This window comes from Microtus ochrogaster, linkage group LG5 (assembly GCF_000317375.1).
Source record: "Microtus ochrogaster isolate Prairie Vole_2 linkage group LG5, MicOch1.0, whole genome shotgun sequence".
NCBI lineage: Eukaryota > Metazoa > Chordata > Mammalia > Rodentia > Cricetidae > Microtus > Microtus ochrogaster.
The window spans coordinates 56,897,715-56,910,677 of NC_022031.1; the positions used below are offsets into that span (position 1 = coordinate 56,897,715).

The 12,963-nt window shown below is 41.7% G+C and overlaps 1 protein-coding gene across 2 annotated transcripts in view; it reads left to right on the forward strand.

Moving 5' to 3' along the window:
- The window catches only part of Fam110b (family with sequence similarity 110 member B), a 126,707-nt gene that overhangs the window by 73,289 nt on the left and 40,455 nt on the right, over window positions 1–12,963 (forward strand). The window lies entirely within an intron of this gene.

The window sequence follows — 12,963 nt, forward strand, 5'->3', positions numbered from 1 at the left end:
ACCAAAAAAGTTGTTGCAGATATCCACTGCCATAGTTTGGATGTGAAATGCTCTGATTTAAATTTTAAGGACCCACAGACTGAAGTTGTGCTCCCCAGGCTGTGATGGGCTGGAGGCTGATGGAGCCTTTAGGAAGGGGAGCCCAGTGTTAGGGGGGTACGCCATTAAGGGCTGTACTATTGCCATGGGATCCAGATACTTTGGTAAACTGTGTCATCGATGCTTAAAACACTGTGGGAATTGTTCATGAACTGAACCTTTGATACTGTATGCCAACACAGGACAGAAACAAAAGCCAGTGTGCCGATCATCACTCCCACTTTAGGCATGGTTGTCATATGTTCTCAGAGAGATCGTGTTCATGTCCTCAAGGTCCGTGGCAGAGCTGTCTAGCTTTCTGAAGTCCAGCTGACTGGTCTGAGACTGCCAGGACTGCAGCCACTGCTGCGATGTGCCTTGTTCGTAGGCTTGTACATTTACAGAGCCCTCTCAATAGCCTTGAGTGGCAAGGTATGGGTAATTGTCACCTCAGCCTTGTAGATGAGGCAGTGCACACACAGGGAAAGGTCTCCTCTAGAGTGGTGTGGGTCATAGAAGGAAACCTGAGATGCAAGTCCATCTTTCTCCCTGCTCATCAAAGTTCCAGGGTTGCACCTGCTTCTCGATAGTACAGGTGAATGACATGCTACAGATGCCTGGAGTGGAGTCTTAGGGGATTCCAGGAAAGAATTCAGGATTCTCCAGCTCTGCATCAGTCTGTCTTACATGCTGACTTTCCATGTCATCTATGCTCTAGAGCAGTGGTTCTCAGCCTTCCCAGTGCTGAGACCTTTATAATACAGTTCCTCGCATGGTGGTGACCCCAACCCTAAAATGATTTCATTGCTACTTCATAACCATAACTTTCTTACCATTACGAATTGTAATATAAGTATTGGATATGCAGGAGATCTGATATGTGACCCCCAAAGGGGTTGGGATTCACAGGATGAGAGCTGCTGCTCTAGAGAAGCCTTATACAGAAAAACGAAACAGAAAAACCACAGCGTCATCAACAACAAAACCACTTTGAAGTCACTGATCACTAAGTCGTTGCGTCCTAAGCTCTCAAGGGGCCAACAAAAAGGAAAAAAAATCAGTGAAACTAATGCAGGCATGAGACAATTGTCATTATGATATGGTTTATAAAATTAATTTGCAGTTCCCCCAAAATTATAATAATTGGCTAAGGTCAAAAAACTTGTCGAGAGGTAACATTTCCTAACGTCTAGTACTCAGTCCCCAGTACCTTGGGTGGCTTAGAGGGATGTCAAATAAATGCTGATAAAATGGAATTAAAGGAAGCTTTATATATTTTAAATAATGCACAGGTTATATCAAAATTTACCCCATTCTAATATCCTCAGATTATAAATAAATTTAAGGAATGATCATAGTTTAGTTAATCCATTAAATATCACTTTATTGCATGTATGTGTGCACCCAGTCTATATAAAACATCTTGTTTCCACCCAGTACTCCTCAACTGTCAACATTATTTGATGAATTTGATAAACTGCCCATTCTGAATGGTGTTTTAAGTCGTATACCTAGCTTATAATCCAATAAAATAATATTTCTAGACAAGATAGTTCATCTTTCATAGTAAAATTCTGAACTGTGAATTCCATTTTCTTACTATAAAAGGTTATCTATGTTCCTTTCATTTCTGGGAGAGGTTTGAGTTCAGAGATTGTATATGTTTCTTGTTGCAGGATGCTGTCAGTATGGATGCTTAGTGTGATAAACCCTGTGATAGTTTTCTCACTTCCAAACTTCAGGAAGGTTTATGATTGCTGGCTGAGAGTGTGCCCTGGAAACTGTGTGCAACTTACATCATCTTGAAGAATGCCTTCATGCTTGGTGGCAGTAAGGGGAAGGAGCATCAGGGTGAAGCTGAAGCAGTATTTTGTCCTAAAATTATTGAGGTCAGTTTTCTTCTAACCCTGGCCTTTGGGTTAGAGGGCTTGCAAGGACTGTGCTCATCAGCTGCCTTGTAACCAAGATCCCTTGTAAATCTGCAGGGTTTTGCTGTTACAGCAGTTTTATACTCTCGTGTGCATAAATACTTCCTCTGACAGCAGGAGAAACCAGTGTCGTGCATATTCCACTGACAGCAGTAAAAACTCTCGGCGTGGCTCTGAAGTTTTAGGATGACAATCAAATGATCCCACAAAGGACAGGAGAAGAGGAAATAAAAACCTTCATAGCTGAGTGGTTTTTATCTCACATCTACTGTGGGGTCTGAATCTTGCCCGTCACAGGCACCTCCTTGCATCATCCTCTGGAGCGGGTGGATGTTAGTATAGGGTCATAAAGTATTTGGTCACTTGAAGGTTGGCTGTGTGTAGGCTTTTATTACCACAGTACTGAGGAAGTAGGGGTGCTTCCTAAACTTGTCATTTGCATTGGGGATCTAAAGGTAGATGGCTGACATTTTTATCTGATGACTGATTTCCGTTGTGCTTCTGAAATAGTGTCTTCATGTCGCACTAACTCAGTCTTATGACTAGATTCACTTATGAGGGCTTGGGTGCACTTCCCTCTCAGTGGAATCTGAACTCACAGGCATGGCCTTCTGCTAAATAATGAAAGGCATTTCTTTCCTTTTTCACTCTTTCCTATTAGATATTATGATTTTGCTTTAGAATTCAGTTTCCTGTGATAAACAGACCACAAACAAAAAGAAGACTCAAGTTAATGACAACTTAAAACAATACTTGCATAGACTAGGTATGGCCCCCTTAGACTCATGTATGTGGAATTCTTGGCCTATAGGGACTGGCACTTTGAGAGATATTGTTGGAGTGGGTGTGGTCTTGTTGGAGGAAGTGTGTCACTGTAGGTGTGGGCTTTGAGGTCTCATATATGCTCAAGTCACACCCAGTGTGACAGTTCACTTCCTGTGCCTGCCTATCAAGATGTAGAACTCTCAGCTACCTCTTCAGCATCCTGTCTGCCTCCATCCTACCTTGCCTCCTGCCATGGTGATAATCCACCCAGTTAAATCTTTTTCTTTATAAGATATGTGGTGGTCATGGTATCTCTTCACAGCAATAGTAACCCTAACTAAGACAGAAGTTGGTACTGAGACTTGGGTATCGTGATAGGGCTGACCATGTTTTTGTTTGGAGGAATTTGGACTTTAGTGCTTTGGGTGAGGAAAACAGCTTTAATCACTGCTTCATGGGCCATGCCAGCAGGAGCATGGAAGACAGTGTTGCCCAGGGCGATTTGAACTGCAGGGGCCTAGCTCAAGAGGTTTCAGAGAAGAAGAATTTTACTATGTTGCCTAGTGATCATTTTTGTGATATTTTGATGAAGAATGTGGCAACTTTTTGTCCTTGTCCAAAGAGTCTGCCTGAGATTAAAGGGAAGAGATTTGGATTAATTTCATTGGCAAAGGAAATCTCCAAGTAGACTTGTATGCATTCTGGTATGAGGTTATTAGTGGTAACTCTAATGAAGATTTATAATGAAAAGGAGCAAGCTGAGAAAGGAAAAATAGGAAATGTACAATTTGAGGAGAAAGGAGCCCCAGGAGATAGAGCGGAGCTAAATCCTGTGTTTAAGGAGATAAACAGATTAAGAAATGGATTAAAGAAGTGGTGACCGTAGGGCAAGAGCCTACTCAGCTAAATCTCCAATCTGTGAAAAGGAATCAAAGGAAAGTTTGGAGCGGGGTATGGTGGTGCCTACCTTTAATCCCAGAACTCAGAAGGTAGAGACAGGTGGATCCCTGAGTTTGAGGCCAGCCTAGGGAAGGAAATTATTGAAATCAGAAAGTATAGTTGAGCAAGGATGCCATGTACCAGCCCCAACAAGCAGCAGAACTTGGCAGCTTTAACCGTATGATTCTGGCTTTAAAGACAATGATAGAAGAAAGGGTTATAGAATCTCCCTCTACAACTAAGGAAAGCCACTAAGGCCAGACGTGCAGCTGGGGCATCCCTGTGCAGAGGCCCAGAGAGGCTATTGCATGAAGCTGTGAAGATGAAGCCTAGATTTCCTTGGAGACCCCAAGATGTTGGAGATGCCAGAGCTGTGGGATAGCTGCTGAGGAGAGCTGCTAACAGGGAGTGGAGCCAGTCCAAAAGAAAGAAGTGTGTTGCAGTCAACAAAGCTGAAAGGAGCTGGAGAACATTTTGACATCAGACATAAAGATGCAGAATTTGGAGTTTGCCCACCTGGTTTTCAGTCTTGTTTTGGTCCAGCATTTCCTCGTTATCATCAGCTTCCTCTACTTTGGAATGGCAATGTATGTCCTGTGCCGTCATATGTTGGAAGTATGTGATCTGTGTTTTGATTTTGATTTTATAGGGAATTACAGTTAAAGGATTCTGTGACTCTCGGAAGTGAGTTTGAACTTTAGACTTTTAAAGATTGTTGAGATTGTGATAGACTATGGGTACTTTTGAAGTTAGATTCAATGAATTTTGCATTATGTTATGACAGCAGACATTTGGGGGCCAGGGGATGGCCTGTGGTGGTTCAAATAGGTATAGTCTCCATAGACTCATTTGTTTGGGTGCTAGTCCCATAGGGGGTGGCACTAGTAGGGTGTGTGACCTTGTCGGGGGAAGTGTGTCACTGTGGAGGTGGGTTTTGGGGTCTCATACATGCTCAGGCTCACCCAGTGATACAGTTCACTTCCTTTTGACTGTGGATCAAGATGTAGCAGCTCTCCCAGTACCCTGTCTGCCTCCACCCTGCCTTGTTTCCCATCATAGTGATAATAAACTAAACCTCTGAAACAGTAAGCCATTCAGTCCCAATTAAATATTTTTGTCAACAAAACATGCAGTAATCATGGTGTCATTTCACAACAAGAAAAACCTTAACTAAGACAACATTCTTTGGGGGAAAACTAAATATTATGCATACCCTATACATTGGCTTTGAGAAATATTATAGAGATTGAATTATTTATTATAATAGTTTAAATAATTCTTTTTACTTTAGACCATAGGTAACTTTTAGAGGAAAGTATTTCCAAGACCAGGATACAACTCAGTGGTAGAGTTGGCCCAGCATCTACAAAGTGCTTCGATTGATTCTCCACAGGGAGAAATAGAGGCAAAGAGATGGAGACCTGGTGTTTGCCATTCTGACCCTGCTTAGAAAAGTTTGCCTTTTATGCATGTGGGATGTGGTTTCCATCCCTCTTGTGTATCAACAAAGTGGGATAGCACACCTCCAGGTGGCTAGCTTGATTCTAAACAAAGCTCAAGGTGTATGTGCTATTTAAAACATTCCTCAGTGATCTCATTTCATCATTTGTAAAGACAGATGTGAGTCATCCCCCCATGCAGTACACACACACAAGCACACACAGCCTAGAATGGGATACTGTCCAAACTTTAATATTAGTAATACTGATAAATAGCATCAGTAATTATGATGTGTAACCTTGCCCTTCGTAAAATATTACCAAAATGTTCTCATTAATCCTCACTATGGTCCCACCGGACAGATCAGAAAGCTAGAGCTGGGTTCATCCCTGTGGTGCTGTCTTCTCCTAAGACGGGTAGGCTTTGTAGGCCGACCTCCCCTCTGAGTGAGACCATGTGCTAATCCTGCTCATTGTCTCCTCATATCCTGGCCAAATGTCAGTGTTGCTCCAAAAGGTGACAAGGATGCCATTGTGTGTGTCCCCAGTAGGAATGGTGTCTGAAGCACAGCAGAGTTGACTCATTTCTTTAAAGAAGGATGCCCAATGAAGACTCCTGCCCACTTCAGGATGCATATGGCAGTCTCCCTCTGCTTCCAGCTGTGTATAACCCCTGCATGATGTGAATGGAGGGTGTGCATGTCACCACTAGATGTTAATCACTCATCTCTCCGCATATAGGAAGTTTCTGGGGGACCATGGCCACTCATTGCACACGTGGGGTTGCAAAGGCCCTATCTTTGCCCCAAGAGTTCCTCAGCAACAGAAGTTTGCAATCAGGTTGTCTGTAAGTCATAGCATGGCTTGAAGTGAATTTGGGGTATTGCTTTAGCACCAGTGTACCCCAAAGAATGCATTGCTGGCTTCCTGAAGGTCTTAGGCAGACCAGAGAATAAGGAAACATTTAAGATTAAGTAACTTTCAAATATTAATGCCAACTTCCCATCTGACATTCTTATAAGAATAGAAACCCTACCCCAAATTATTATTGGTACTGACCCTGAAAATCCAAAATTCAGCTACTTCTTTTCCCTTTGTGTGGTCTCTGGGATACAAGAACTATGTGAACAATCTCTCCACTGCAAGGCAACCAGTTCCCATGGAAACAGCTCAGTACTTTATAAACCTTCTGGATAGTTCCTGGAATATGAACTCTATACTAGTTCTAAAAAACATAAAAATTCATCCAGAATCAGACTCTGATTTTATTTCTTTCAGAAGCATCCATATGAAATTGCAAATATCAGGATGATATTAAGTGTGCTGTAACTAAGGCAGACCTGCTATCACCAGGCGGGCTCAACTGCTCTTGCCCCTGACTGAGGCTAGCATCTCACAGCGCTGCTTTAGGCTTGGTGGGAGAACATCTGGGAAAATGTGATTGTATTTAGTCAAACTTTACTGTCTTTGCGTTATTTTGCGCTTTGGAGACATGCTGTATTTATCCATGCCTGTCTCAGTTCCAGGAAAGTATGTATAATGTAATTTCACTTTCCCCATTGGCAGTAGGTTTGGTTTGCAGTGTTCCTATTCTAGTTCATTTCTTCTTCTTCTTCTTCTTCTTCTTCTTCTTCTTCTTCTTCTTCTTCTTCTTCTTCTTCTTCTTCTTCTTCGTCGTCGTCGTCGTCGTCGTCGTCGTCGTCGTCGTCATCGTCATCGTCGTCATCGTCATCGTCATCGTTGGTTTGGTTTGATTTGAATTTGGTTTTTTGAGACGGGATTTCTCTGTGTTGCTCTGGCTGTCCTGAAATTCTCTCTGTAGACCAGCCTGGTCTCCAACTCACAGAGATCTGCCTGTCTCAGCCTCTCAGTGCTGGATTAAAGATGTGTGCCACACTGTGTGACTCCAGCTCATTTCTGAAGTGAAAGGTGGGAGAAATATCTCAGGAGATAAACAGTGTGTAATGCAGTGGTGTAATAAATTGTGATGCACTTAAGTATTTAAATGTAGTTTTAAAAATTGTACTAATGCAGATAAAAATTACTTAAATATAGAATGAATGACAGCATTTAATGTCTTTGAAACTTAGGAAAGGAAGTTTGTTTACTCAGTCTGCTCCCTTCTTCCTTAATACATAATTCAGCTCTGATCTCTGTTCCTTCTGGGCATGTTTAGTACCACATTAATAGGCAGAGGGTTATTATTTAATATACTCATTGTTAAAATTTATTTCTTGATAGTTCTCTACTACACTGTAATTTGATTATGATGGACTGTTGCTTCCAGCCAACAAAGCAACCATGATTCTAGACGGGACAGCACCTCTTGGCTCTCAGCGCTGCTCATGCCTCTTGCTGCCTGGTTCCTTTAAGCTGCAGGCTGCACCTGGAGCCAGGAGGCGGTAACAACCCTCTCGCTGAGAATCCCAGAATGTAGGCTCCTCTGAGTCCCAGGGGAGACAGTGGAGCCATAATTGGAGCTGCAGCAGTGACCAACTGGTATTTCTGTTATTTTCCAAGTCCACAGATGACATTTGAAACTTCAAATCTCCAATGTGGATGCTGTTGATTAGTCATTTTCAAGACCACTGCATGTTGTTTACCTTTTATTCAGTAGTTCTAGCATCTTCACCAACTCTATTTAAGGATGTGTTTACAAGAAAGCAGAAAGAAGATGCAAAAAGGCCCAGATGGCAAATAAACCCACCACTGTGCTGGTGTAGCTCAACCACACACCCTACACCAGGTGAGGAAACAGCAAATGCAGTTGTCAGAACATGGAAAATTTAACCTAAAATTAGGCCTGAGAGCAAAAACATTGGGAGATAACAAGGTTGTCTACGAACTTCAAATAAAAAATGATCTACAGACTGGATTGATATGGAATTTGAGTGCACTGCTGGAGGAGTTACTCATTTTTATATAAATTGATTTTCAAAAATGTTACATGTTCCTCATGTATGGCTGTTGCTTCAGATTATATCCCAATTAACTGATTAAAAATATGCCTTTAAACCTGGCAAATAACTATATACTTCCTTACTGTGGGAAGAAATGCACTGGGCAATTAATAATGTTAATGCCTATTACTGAATGTGCTGACTTTCATGTGAGTTAGTGGTGTGGCTCACAACATGCAACCAGTAGCTGCGCCTGTCCCCTCCTTCACCTTCTCCTCTTCCTTTCTTTGCCCACTGGCACAGTCTGCTGGCATCCCCTTTCTTTTGATTTCCGGTGCTAGCGTCCCCATGCTCTCAGTGTCTGTCTTTCCTTTCCAGGGACTGCACATCTCCACCTCCGTATAGCACATAAAGCCACAGCTATGGTAGGTGTGCAAGCAACCAGGGTGGATATGTAGCCATGACTCAGACGAGGGACTTGGAAACCTTGAGAAAGGCTCACAACCTGAAACAGAATCAGATTTGTACCATTGAAGAGATTCGTGTGTCACCATCTGCGCTGTAGGACACAGTGTGATACTTACTATTTAAAAACCATTGAATTAAAAACAGTTTTGCGTAGCATGGAGAAATTCTTGTTTCAGTTAAGGGAATATCGGATTTTCATGATCAGTGTGACTTTAGGATGAACAGAGAAACTTTAGTAGTTTGTTCAATAAATGGAGTGCTTGTGGGAGTGGCATCTATTTCTTTAGTAGACACCCTGGACCTCTGCTAAACCAATCAACTTTGACAAAGAATCCTTAGATAATAACGTTTAACTTCTTGAAGCTATAAAGGTTCAAAAACTAGTCATAATGGTTCATGTTCTCATCGCATCCTGTTTGTCATCCTGGCCCTCTATACATTGTATGTGAGGGTGGACGCAGGGGTTCAAGTGAAGCACAAGTCCTTGGAAGGCCATTGCTAGCATCATTCCTTTCGACGGCCCCTGCGCCAACTCTTCCAGCCCTGCACCGTTCCTTCAGTGCTTGCTCTCTCTTCCTCTCCCCAAGCTTCTCTCTCTCCCTCTCCTCCCCATCCCCTCTCATTCTCTAGTTATCTGAGCAAGGACTCAGTGAGAACTCCATCACGTTAGAAGCTGAAGCCATCCTCTGTTCACTTTTCCTGCCATGAACTGCGTGTTTGCTAAGTAAATGACTGAGACGGGAGACTAGTTGCTTTGGGACAGTATGTCTTTAAGGTACGGTGTGTGGCAGTTTGTGAGACTTCTGCTCTTTTCCTAAAAGTGTTTTGAGCTTCAGGTTACCTAAGGCTGGGGACAAAGCCCTGCCCCTGCATTTTGTAATAGCTCTGCCACCTGATAATGGACTGGCCTGCTGGGTAAGGTACTTTACTTTAGTGTTCCTCAGTTTCCTGGGGGTTGTATAGTTCAGGGGAGATGGTGACTCTGGAAGACAATATCTACCATAATTTTTTTTTTACCAATTGTGCTTGAATATGAAAGAATGGGTTAATTTTCAGATGATTTTATTTCCTTTTGCTTATACCCAGATATTCTTCTCAGTTTCAAACGTTTGGCAAAGCTTGGGAAGCTGGTGGTTTCTTTCTCTGCATATCTAAATTAACAGTACTTTATTGCAGCTTGTTGGATTCGAACAATGTGTCTAGTGGATGTAAATTGTTCCTAATCATTACTTTTTGCTTACATCATTCCAATCTGTGTAATTTCCAGTTACTGTGTCCTAGTTCAATAAACCAGTTTGCCAACACCGTATTTCAAGCTTAATTAATGATAACTATGTTTATACAGAATATAAGCCTCCGAGTTAGCACTTCCTTCAACAAATTAGTGTGTAGACAGTGGGTGCCCATCCTCAGAGTGGGTGGTGATGGAAGTTCTTTCGGGGCTTGCATCCCCATCAGTCATGGGACTTTGGTCTTTGAGGTTCAGTATCCATGGGTGACAGTGATTTGGCTGTGTTGCCTACTTGTCTCTCAGTGTTGACTCACATGAACTTGAACAGGAAGACACTTGCAAGTGAAGACTGGCCAGCAATCAGGTCAGTGAGGGGAGGTGATGGCAAGAGAATAAGAAAAAGTGGTTCTTCTGAGGGTGAAAGCTGAACCACACGTTTATTGCCAGTGTTCTAGATCTTATCCTAGAGAGTCTTGGCCAACAAGGGTGACTCAGGGAAAATCGAATTAGCTGCTTTTAAATGGGGAATGTTGTACCTTGTCTCAGTTAGGGTTTCTGTTACTGTGATATAACCACCCTGACCTAAAATCAAGTTGGAGAGGATAAGGTTTACTTGGCTTATCCTTCTGTGTCACTGTTCATCACTGAAGAAAGTCGGGACAGGAACTCAAACAGGGCAGGAATCTGGAAACAGGAGCTGATGCAGAGGCCATGGAGGGATGATGTTTACTGACTTACTCATGACTTTTTCTCAACTTGCTTTTTTATAGCACCCAGGACCACCAGCTCAGGAATAACACCACCCACAATGGTCAGGGCCCTCCCCCATCCATCACTAATTAAGAGAATTCCTTACAGCCGGATCTTATGGAGGCATTTTCTCACTGAGCTTCCCTCCTTTCAGATAACTATTGCTTGTGTCAAGTTAACATAAACTAGTCAGCACATGACACAAAGGATCAGATATTATCAAAACAAATAAACTAAAAAATAGTGCAATCACCGAGCTTACCACCAAAGGAGTCATCAGAGACAGACTTGGAAGTTATTGAAACTATCAAATGGAAGCTGACAGGACAGTAAACCAAGTGCAGAATGGATACTCACCATATTGTATACCTTGTGATAGGATGGAGAAGGTAGGCCCAATTCCAACCAGTCCTGACAAGAAACACACACACACACACACACACACACACACACACACACACACAGGCATATGCACGTTAGCACAAAAATTCTCAGTAGGCTTGTCATTTATAGTGTTTTAAGTTACATTCCATTATGTGTTCATTATAATGGTAAAATGTATTTAAGAGTCACAGAAGGACCATAATTTTTTCCATTAAGTACAAATTACCCACCTTTTATTTGTATGGTTATTTTTATACTTAGAACTTTGCAAAGCGAAAACTGTACTGAAAGACAGATGCTACCCTTGCCGTTGGGGTTTTCTTTGGATAATACACTAATTCATACATTGCCATTGCTATTTGTAAGTAAAATGTTTTTCTTTTTTGTATTCCTTTTTAATATAATTGTTGTTATTGAGCATTGAACATTTTCTCCATTCTCCTGCTTCCCTCCCTTCTCCCCTTCTACCATCTCCCATGACCTCCGTGCTCCCAATTTACTCAGGAGATCTTGTCTTTTTCTCCTTCCTGTGTAGATCCATGTATGTCTCTCTTAGGGTCCTCTTTGTTGTCTAGGTTCTCTGTGATTGTAGACTGTAGGTTGGTTTTTCTTTGCTTTATGTCTTAAAGCCACTAATGAGTGAGTACATATGATAATTGTCTTTCTGGGTCTGGGTTACCTCACTCAATATGGTTTTTTCTAGATTTTTCCATTTGCATGCAAACTTCAAGATGTCATTTTTTACCACTGTATAGTACTCCATTGTGTAAATATACCACATTTTTCTTATCCATTCTTCAATAGAGGGGCATTTAGGTTGTTTCCAGGTTCTGGCTATGACAAACAAAGCTGCTATGAACATAGTTGAGCACATGTCCTTGTGGTATGATTGAGCATCCTTTGGATATATACCCCAAAGTGGTATTACTGGGTCTTGAGGTAGGCTGTTTCCTAATTTTCTAAAAAATCACCATACTTATTCACTAATTGCTTTAGAAGTTTGCACTCCCACCAGCAATGGAAGAGTGTAAGTGAAGGCTGTGCTTACATTTTCTGTTTTTGTGGGTCTAGAAGCCTTCTTTTTTTCTTCAGCTTTTTTTTTGTTTTTGTTTCTTTACATCTTATGTGAATCCATGCTCCAGATAATAGGCACCATTGTGTAATGAAGACTGATCATTCATTTTTCAGCCACCCAGACCCAAATAATCACACAGAAACTATATTAATTACAACACTGCTTGACCGATGACTCAGGTGTATTTCTAGCTAGCTCTTACATCTTGAATTAACCTATTTCTAGTAATCTGTGTATCTCCTATCTCCATGAGGTTGAGGCCTACCAGTAAGGTTCTGGCATCTGTCTCCTTCGGCAGCTACTTGGCATGTCCCTGACTCCACCTACTCTTTCTATATATCTTTTCCACCCTGGCTATATTCTACCATTTCATAGGGCAAAACAGCTTTATTTATTTACCAATAAAAGCAGCACATAAACAGAAGGACATCCCACATCAGAGGAGTGTTCCTCTTACCCCACATCCTCTCTAGTATAAACTGTCAATGTTTTTGATCTTGGCCATTCTGATAGGCGTAAGATGTAATCTCAGAGTTGTTTTCATTTGCATTTCTCTGATGGCTAAGAATGTTGAGCATTTCAGACAATCCTGTACAATAAAGGAACTTATGAGGCATCACAATCCCTGGATTCAAACTCTCCTATGGAGCATTAGTAATAAAAACAACCTGGTGTTGGCATAAAAACAGAAGGACCAATGGAATAGAAACAAAGACCCGGATATCAGTTCACAAACCTATAAACACCTGATTTTTGACAAAGAAGCTAAAAATATAAAATGAAACAAAAAGGAAACATCTTAACAAATGGTGCTGGCATAACTGGATATCAACATATAGAAAAATGAAAATGGATTCATATCTATCGCCATGCACAAAACTCAAGTCCAAATGGATCAAAGACCTCAACATAAAGCCAACCATGTTGAACCTCATAGAAGAGAAAGTGGGAGCCGGGCGATGGTGGCGCACGCCTTTAATCCTAGCACTCGGGAGGCAGAGGCAGG